This window comes from Oryx dammah, unplaced genomic scaffold, assembly GCF_014754425.2.
Source record: "Oryx dammah isolate SB20612 unplaced genomic scaffold, SCBI_Odam_1.1 HiC_scaffold_13, whole genome shotgun sequence".
NCBI classification, from domain to species: domain Eukaryota; kingdom Metazoa; phylum Chordata; class Mammalia; order Artiodactyla; family Bovidae; genus Oryx; species Oryx dammah.
Window position 1 is genome coordinate 14,955,953 of NW_024070197.1, and position 10,097 is coordinate 14,966,049.

Genomic DNA, 10,097 nt, shown 5'->3' on the forward strand with positions numbered 1-10,097 from the left:
ATGATCCCTGTATTATAGGAGAAGGTACTGAGGCTCAGAGAGGTAAAGTTACTTGTTGAAGGTCACACAGCTGGTGCCACAGCAACTTTGGGGTTTAAATGCAGGCAGCCTGTCTCCAGAATCTAAACCACTAACCATTATGCTAGTCTGGCCACCCTCATCCTCTTAAACCACCTTGCATGCCCAGAAGTCAAGTTTCTTCTGGACCTGAGGTCTTTGAAGAGCCAGAGCACCTCCATCCTGGCCACCTCCTGGATAGAAAGGGGTGATTCAAGAAGTACAAAGCCCTCCCTTTGACCATGAAGATCAGGATAACACCCTAAGGTGGTGGTCCTCCACCTTAATTGTCCGTCAGGGTCAGTGGGGATCCTTGTTGAAACACAGGTCGCTGGCCCACTCCGAGTTTCTGATCCAGTAGGTCCAGGGTCAGGCCTGAGAATCTGCATTTTTAACAAGTTTCAGGTGATGCTGATGCTAGTGATCTCAGTAACAAGACTGAAGAAGGTGTGTCCCTGACTGACTGCGGGGAGGGGAGCCACCTGCCATCTTAGACAACATGCCTACTTCGGGAGGGTCACGAAAGAGAATGGGAACCTTCTATTTTACTTAAACCATTGTATTTTGGGATCTTACAGTTATAGCAACTTGGCCTTTGCATTAATGTAGACCTCCTCTGGGCCTTCTTATCTTATCTATTTATTTATTTTTGGTGGTGGTGGCTCTTCGGGGCTGCACACAGGCTTTCTCTGGTTTCAGCGAGTAGGGGCTGCTCCTCGTTGCAGAGCACAGGCTCTAGGGCACAGGCTCAGGAGCTGTGGTGCACAGGCTTAGCTGCTCTGCAGCATGTGCAATCTTCCCGGACCAGGGGTTGAACCCGTGTCCCTTGCATTGGCAGGCAGATTCTTATCCACTGTACCTTCAGGGGAGTCCTGGGCTTTCTTCTTGGAAATGTTCTGATGAATACCTTAGGTCCCATCTACAGTCAGTAACATGGCTGACGTTTGTCTATAGTTGACCAGCTCTGTTGACTCCCATTAGGGGTCTAGCGCTCTGATGACTGTTGCTGAGAGGCACACCCTCCAAGGTGGGGTCCAAACAGTGAATGGCTGTGTGGCTGGCAGGCTGTTCACTGCACACGGAGTGAGCAGCAAATGCAGCCTGCTTACACTTCACCTGCCAAGTCACGCACCGTGGAGCAGAGCTGCATCCAACCACAGGAGGGCAGTTTTGTTTGTTTTTCCCCGAGAAAGCATTGCTCACCAAACTTTGCTCTTTGAGGTATGGCTCTGCCCAGATGAGATCCTTGCTTCCATCTAGAGGGAGAGCCTTTTTCTGGTTTAACACAAAGGCACCCCATTGGCCCTGAGTTTAGATTCAAGAACCAGGAGTTGTCAAGATTTCTGGTATTACAGACAAGCTCCGTGGAGTTCTGTAACTGAGTGAGGGCTCATATGCCCACAGCAGAGAAAGTCAACCTCTGATAGCGGGTGTTTGCAGCAAAGTAAAACTTTATTTGTGGGGCTTTCCTGGTGGCTCAGATGGTTAAAAAAAAAATCTCCCTGCAATGTGGGAGACTCAGGTTCGATCCCTGGGTAGGGAAAATCCTCTGGAGAAGGGAATGGCAACCCACTCCAGTATTCTTGTCTGGGAAATGCCATGGACAGAGGAGCCTAGTGGGCTACAGTCCATGGGGTTGCAGGGTTGGGCATGACTGAGAGACTTAACACGCGTGCATTTGTAGGACAGCAAGCAAGGAACGGGGAGACAAACCTCAGGGCCACTTGAACCTCGTCTTCGAGTTAAAGATATTTTAAAGAGGAAGATTGACAGAAAGGATTGAGCATCATCTTCTGACCTTTCTTAATCATAGTTCCCGGAATCAGGATGTCTTCAGTTTACAATTCTTTGGCCAAGTGGCCCATGGCTTAGGGATCCCTGAGTTCATTTTGCCCTGGGGAAACATCCTGAGCTTGTAGTTAATGATATCTTTAATACCAGTTTTAGCGCACTAATGATATGACAACAGCAATCTTAGTCATCCGATTGTGGTGAAGCAGTGTTCAGTCAGGCAGACTACGGGAGATGATGAGGAACAGAGAGACCTGGTCTGCTCCAGTTCGTGGGGTTGCAAAGAGTCAGACATGACTTGGCAATGGAAAAGCAACAACAGCACAGGATTGACTTAGAGGGGATGAGGATGGGACTGAGGTCAGAGGAGACACTCAAGGGAAGAAAGTTTTGGAAAGAGGAATTAAATCATTAATGTGGTAAGGGAACTCAGTTTTAGGGGAACTTGGTTTCCTCCCCAAGAACTGAAGCACCCCCCCAGGGATCGAAGCTGGGTTGTGTGCATTGCAGCTAGATTCTTTACCGACAGAGCCAGCAGGGAAGCCCCAGTCTGTGGTCGATCGAGGCAAATTTAAGATCCATGAACAAGAAGAAATAAAGCAGCACAACCCCAGGAGGGAAATATCTTCTAAACTCCCTTCAGGCTAGACAAGGAAGACAAGGTGGAGAATTAACCCTCAGAGAAGAGGATTAGAGACAGCCATGTTGGTTACTGCAGATGGTGAATGCAGCCATAATTAAGAGACGCTTGCTCCTTGGAAGGAAAGCTATGACAAACCTAGACAGCGTATTAAAAACCAGAGACATCACTTTGTTGCCAAAGATCTGAACAGAGAGCTATGGTTTTCCCAGTAGTCATGTATGGATGTGAGAGCTGAACCATTAAGAAGTCTGGGCACTGAAGAATTGATGCTTTCGAACTGTGGTGCTGGAGAAGACTCTTGAGAGTCTCTTGGACTGCAAGGAGATAAACTAGCCAGTCCTCTTAGTTGAGGCATGAGGATCCAGTTCCCTGACCTGGGGTGGAACTGGGCTCCCTGAATGGGGAGCATGGAGTCTTAGCCACTGGACCACCAGGGAAGTCCCAGAGGTAAACATTTTTAAGCAACTTGACTACCAGACTTAGTATTAATATACCCACATCCTCATGGAGGCTCCAAAATGACCCTGTGCAATGAATACTCTTCTCATTTCATTTTATAGATAAGGAAACAGAGGCAGAGAGGCCAAGACATTTGTCCAAGGTCACACAGCTTTGGATTCAGACCAGTGATTTCAAATCGACTCCCCCATGCATGGACCCCATATGATCTCTCTTTACAGCTGGAGAAACTGAGGCGCAACAAGGGGAAAGGGCTTGGTGAGAACCTTGGTCAGGCAGGGCTAGGTTCCTCTTTAGAAGTCAGAGAGAAGTACCTGGGCCATTCTGGGCTTGACCTGGAGGACACACATGACTTGGCAGGCAGAGTACACAGAATGGGAGAGGCAGCAGAATAGTTCCAAAAGAATTCCTTGGGAGGTTAAGGGCCCATGCCTGCTTTGTTTACAGCTTTGTGTTTATAGCTTTGTCAAGAAGGGCATGAAAGAGTTATGCACAGGAATGTCTGCAAACACAGGTCTCTTATTCAGACTTCCCACCTCCTCTTCCTCACTGCAGCCCTTTCTTTGGCTGCATTTTGCTGGGGGAAACTTGCATGAGACCCTTCCTTCTCTGACTTTCTCTTCTTTTAAAAAAAGTATTTATTTATTGATTTGTCTGTGCTGGGTCTTAGTTGCAGCATGCGGTATCTTTGTTGTGGTATGGTGGTGCTTGTGGTAAAGAACCTGCCTGCCAATGCAGGAGACTTAAGAGATGCAGGTTCCATCCCTGGGTTGGGAAGATCCCCTGGAGGACAGCATGGCAACTCATTCCAGTGTTCTCGCCTGGAGAATCCATAGAGTGGAACCTCGTGGGCTACAGTCCATGGGGTCGTGTGGTGTCGGACACGACTAAAGCATTCACAGGTAGGCAGAGTCAGATGATCTCTCTGTGAGCTGAACAAAGGCATTCTAGCCCTACAAGTCAAGCAGAGGGGCAGGGTTCCCTAAGGTAGGCCATTATGCATGATTATAATAACAAAAGCAACACAAAGCAAGTTAAAAGAACAATTTCAACATGGAGTTAGCACACATACATGCACGTGGGGTCTTTAGTTTTGGCATGTGAACCATTAGTTGCAGCATGTGGGATCTAGTTCCTCGACCAGGGGTTGAATCCTGGCCCTTGCACTGGAAGTGTGAAGTCTTAACCACTGGACCACAAGCGAAGTCCCAGTTCCTTCATTTTCAAAAATTAGTATAAACGAGGAGCTCTAGGATAGACTTTGGAGGCAAAAACAGCTTGGGTTCAAGCCACATCTCTGCTGTATGGCAACCTTGGACATATACTTTAGCCTCTTTGAGCCTCGATTTTCCTCTGTGAATTGGGGGTGAAATGACATAAGGCCTGGCCTGTCAAACTGTAAAGCAGTGCCGACTCACAGCAGGCTCTCTAATAAGAGCATTCTTGTCATTATGAATGTTTCGGTCAGAAATGTTAACATTGGCATCATTGCAAGGAAGGTTTATTGTTTGAGGTTTTTTTTGCCCCCTTTTTTTTTTTTTTTTTGCCACGTGGCATGTTGAATCTTAGTTTCCTGACTAAGGACTGAACCTGTGCTCCCAGACGTAGAAGCATGGAATTTTAACCCCTGGACCACCAGGAAAGTCCTGTTTGAGGGTTTTGGAGCTGGGTGGAACTGGGGTCAAATCCATCTCTGCTGCATTCTAACGCTGACTAGAGACCACCCCTGTCCCGTCTGAGCTGTTTCCTCATCTAGAGGACAGGGATAGCTGACTCCGAAGATGAGAGGGTTCAATCATGTAATTTCATGAATGTAAATTGCTCAGTGTAAAGCTAGTTTGGACTAAGAAAAACTCTGTCGACATTAACTATTATCCTGAGATTCTAAGATCCCTCAGCCCTGCACACACCCTTCCAGGTGCATCTATTACTGAGTCCAGGCTCACTTTTATTTGGAAAACCAGCTGAGAAGCTGGCTGACTGATGTGTCAAAATAACCATCTTACGGGATCTGGATGCCAAGTTCTTTTATAGAACAGAAGTGAAGGGAGGTGAGGAAACAAGGCAAAAAGCCCATTAATCTTGCCTATATCTCCTAGAATGGCAAACTTCAGGCAGGAGAATGTGTCAATCTCCTCTTTCCTGAAGCCATTCACAGGTAGGCAGAGTCAGATGATCTCTCTGTGAGCTGAACAAAGGCATTCTAGACCTACAAGTCAAGCAGAGGGGTAGGGTTCCCTAAGGTAGGCCATTATGCATGATTATAATAACAAAAGCAACACAAAGCAAGTTAAAGGAACAATTTCAACATGGAGTTAGAATTGGCTCTTCCCTGCACACATTGATTCCTCTGGATGGCTTTCCTCCCAAATGAGGGTGCTTCAGCCCCCAACCTGCTTGTCTGGAATAGCAGCAAGACCAGAGCAACGCTAGCCCTTTGTGTATCTGGGAATTTCCCATCCACCCATTGTCCCAGCCACCATCCCAGCTCCAGCCTAATCTTCCCCATATCTTCCCTTGTTTGCAGCTTACCACCAAATCCTGTCCATTTTACCACCAAAGTATCTCCACTTAGAAGATACTCAGTCTGGGGGCCATCTCATTTAACCACTTATACTTGCTTTCCTGTTTGAAGAATAGGGGGCAGAAACAGAATCTATCAATATATCAGAGGATTGTCAAACGCATTAAATAGCTAAAGACTGAAAAGCTGAGTGTCTGAGACATAGTAAGAAGTCAATAAAGGAACTCATCAAAAAAAAAAAGAGTTGAAACAACTCCAGGGTGACTCGCATAAGAGGGGTTAAGTTCCCAAACAACACACTGGCCTATCACACAGTTTGCAATAGTATTCTTTTCCTGACAAACTGACTCTGAAACAGGAAACAAAGCCTCCAAATCATTAAAAAAAGGGCACCAGAGAGTCAGCCTTCATAGCTATTAATAACACTCCAGCCAGGTGCATGTACAAACGTGGAGCTTATACTTGAAAGTACTTGCTTAAATGGGAATGCTGTGTTATAGGAGATCTCACTGTGAAATGGCCAAGATGGGGCTCTTTTGACATTCTAAGGTTGTTTGTTCTGTGTAAGCTCTAGAGAAAGCCCACTTGAAAAAGCTATTCCCACACCTCCTCTGCCTCCCTCAAAATTCTGACTCTTGGGGAACAGAAGTCCTGTAAGATGGAAGAGTCAATACTGACTTTCCACATGCTAGATCTGACTCTTTGACTTAATCCTGACCCTGGTATTCTTTACCAGGGCTTCCCTGGTACTTAGCTGGTAAAAAAATCCCCCTGCAATGCAGGAGACCCCAGTTCAAATCCTGGGTTGGGAAGGTCCCCTGGAGAAGGGAACAGCTATCCACTCCAGTGTTCTTGCCTGGAGAATTCCCTGGACAGAGGAGTCGGGCAGGCTGCAGCCCACAGGGTCACAGGGAGTCAGATACAACTGAATGACTAATATTAGGAGATATTTGCAAGTCTAATGGCCTTTTTCACTTTGTTTCCTCACCTCCCCGCCCCAGCTTCTAATTCATAAACAAACCTGGCATCCAGACCCTGACAGGATGGTTAATTTGAGATTTTAGTCTGCTGTCTTCTTGGTCAGCCAGCTTTCTGAATCAAGCCCTATTCCTTGCTTCGACACTGTGTCTCGGATTCGCTGGCCTATTGTGGCAAGCAGAGTGAGCTGGGACTCCATAAGAATCCTAAGGGGAGCTTGCATTCCTCTTCAGGTGCCTTTGGGATGTAAATGTTCTACCTGCTCTTTTCAAGGAACTTTTAGGTAAGTGATAATTCCAGGACTTCCCTGGTGGTCCCGTGGTTAAGACTCTGTGCTTCCAATGCAGGGAGTCCAGGTTCCATCCTTAGTCAGAGAACTAGATCCCACATGCTCCAACTAAACTGAAGATCCTGCCTGCTGCAGCAAAGGTCCTGTTTACGGCACAGTCAAATAAAGAAAGACTTTTTAAAATAAGAGAGATAATTCTTAAAATTGAAAAAAGAGGCCTTTTAAAACTCAAAAGTTTAAGTGTCTTCTCCACAGAACAGTACAAGACTTTAGCCTTCAGAGTGAGCAGACCTAACATATCTCAACTGCTATTTATAAACAAGTTAATTTTATATTGTATCTGATCCATGACTAAAGTTTCATTTTGATTTCTATTTTTAAAATTCGTGACTAAAGTTTTAAAATGAAAGTTGAGATCTGTGGTTATGTCTGTCTATATGTCTATTTGTGTACATTATAGATGTAATATTTTTTTCTGTCTCTGAATGGTATTACCAAAACTAATTTGTAAAAGACCTCTATTTAATTGGCATAAAAGTAAGTGCAAAAATTTTAGTAAAATTCCAGAGGATCAGCACAGTCTTTTGGTAAAGTACAAAATTTTGGATGTAAAGTATTTGGTTAGTCAAGATAAGAAGACTGGACAGGAAGATGATCTTGCTGACCGAAAAAGATGCACAATGTGAGAATTGTGAGTTAAGTTTTATTTGGGGCAAAATGAGGACAGCAACTCGGGAGGAGTGCATCCCAAATAGCTCTGAGAAACTATAGTAGTTCCAAAGAGGTAGTGGGAGAAGGTCAATGTATATGATTTTGGTGAAAGAGGAGTTCAGTGCAATCAAGCACTTATTTTACAAAAGGTTTTCTGCTAGTCACAAGAAGCTGATGTCACCGTGAAGAGATCTAGTGCTTTTCTAGATATGAGGAGATGCAAAGAGTGGGATAATCAAACGAGCTCCTGCAAACATCAAACTGTAAAGATTTGTTCCACCAGTTTCCCTGGAGCATGGGGTGCCTCATTCTCCACACTGAACTCATTTCAAAGCGTGTCACAGGTCTACAGCCTCAGCAGCACAGGATTCAATCTTTGCAGAGGCAGATGGCTAATGTCCTTGGCAAGTGCCAATTTGTAGTTGATAATCCCTTGAGTGATGAATTAAACAAAGAACAAGAAGATATTACAAATAGTACTTCAAGAACTTCCTTCTCTCATTAAAGACCTTGTTCTCGCTCTCTCGCCTCGGCGCTTCCCAGATGACCAAGAAAAGAAGGAACAACGGCCGTGCCAAAAAGGGCGGCGGCCACGTGCAGCCTATTCACTGCACCAACTGTGCCCATGCGTGCCCAAGGATAAGGCCATTAAGAAGTTCGTCATTCGGAACATCGTAGAGGCTGCAGCTGTCAGGGACATTTGTGAAGTGAGTGTTTCAACGCCTATGTGCTTCCCAAGCTGTACGTGAAACTACATTGCTGCGTGAGTTGGGCCACTCACAGCAAGGTTGTCAGGAATCGCTCTCCGGAAGCCGGGAAGGACCGAACACCTCCACCCCGATTTAGACCTGCGGGTGCTGCCCCACGTCCTCGACCAAAGCCCATGTAAGGATCCAAGTCCTTAAAGATGGAAGAAATATTGGTTTCTCTGAAAAGACAATAAAATGGAAATTATACTTTATGTAGCATGTTGAATATATGTTGCCGGATGGAGTGGGGTTTGTGTGCATCTTATTTCTGTCTTTGGTCTCCCCAGTTTGCATAGCTTAGGGGTGGGGGCGGGGAATTAGGGCATCTGTGTTTGATTAATTCAGCCTGGCAAATGGCTTAAATTGGTGTCTTAAAAGTGGGGAGGAAGCTAGCAGAGTGAGGAGTGCATCAGGAAGTCACTAGGGTGTGCCTTCCTCTTGTGGCCACATGAAGACTTTAATGAAAGTCCACAACTTGACTAGCATGAGGGGATCTGTATTCAGGTCCTTAACCTCAGGTCAAGTTTACCTGCCTACCTTGGTCTGCTGCTAAGCGAATCACCCAGCCTTCATCTTTCTGTGGTACATTGCTCTATGGGATGACAATGCCCCGAATGCCAAGCATTTGTAGAAATTTGTGGAAGTCCCATAAGAGGGGAGTTTGTGCAAAAAGTCTGGGGAAAGGCTGTAGTCTGTGTAACAACGGCTCCTTTGTTCCAGAATTCAGAAATTAGAGGATTCCCAGCTAGCAATACACAGCTGACCCTTTAACAACATGGGTTTAACTGCAGGGGGCAGGGGTTGCCTTGTTTTCAGTAAATACATCCTACACGATCCACAGTTGGTTGATTTCTCAAGTGTGAAAGTACAGACAAATACAAAAGGCTAACTCTAAAATTAATTATATAAGGAGTTTTGAAGAGATGGTGCCCCTAACCAATGCTTTGTTCAAGGGTCAAATGTACACGTATATTTGAAAAATTAATATGTAAATGGTTTGCTAAGGACTTTACTGGTTAGGTTATGTGATTTTTTCCCTTAAGCTGAACTAGTAGCTTGGAAGTTTTGATTAAAGTACACATTGTTCTGGGGAAAAAAAAAAAAAAAAGACCTTGTTCTCAAATCTAGGATATCATTAGTAACGGAATACTTGTGTGTGTGTGTGCGTGCGCGAGTGCATGCACGTGCACATGTGTGACCGTGTGCGCCCGTGTGCTTAGTTGCCCAGTCATGTCTGACTATGACCCCATGGACTGTAGCCTGTCAGACTCCTCTGTCCATGGAATCTTCCAGGTTGGCATTTCCTACTCCAGGGGATCTTCCCGGTTCAGGGATAGAGCCCGAGTCTCCTACATCTCCTATATCGGGATGTGGATTCTTCACCACTTGAGCCACCTGGGAAGCCCAACATAAGAGTAATAATCTTAATTTATTTTTGTCACATGGTAAACATTTTCCCCCAAAGTTAAAGATGAGTGGTTACAAAATAATATTCACTTCATAATCTCCAACCCCTCCAACAGCCTCTCCCACAAATACCATTCAGTTAAAACAACATGTTCAAAGTAAACATGGGTTCTTCATGGAAGACTTCTTTTTCACATAATAATTTAAAAAACTGTGCATTTCAGATTCATACCACTGGGCCACCAGGGAAGTCCCCGAAAATGAAAATTCTTACTGAAAAATAGATATTTTTGTTTTCTAAAGATTACTAGTAGTCAAAAGTAACTGAAGTAGCTTCTTGGAGCAATCATTTCAACCAAATGACTTTCATTAATTAATTAGATTTTGGTTGCTCTCTTGGTCTTCATTGCTGCAAGTGGGCTTTCTCTAGTTGCGATGAGTAGAGGCTACTCTTCCTTGAGGTGCATGGGCTTCTCATTGTAGTGACTT

General features: G+C 45.0%; 1 pseudogene; it reads left to right on the top strand.

The window, feature by feature from the left end:
• The first annotated feature begins 7,687 nt into the window (after positions 1-7,687).
• Positions 7,688-8,413, top strand: LOC120872468 (annotated as a pseudogene).
• Positions 8,414-10,097: the final 1,684 nt, after the last annotated feature.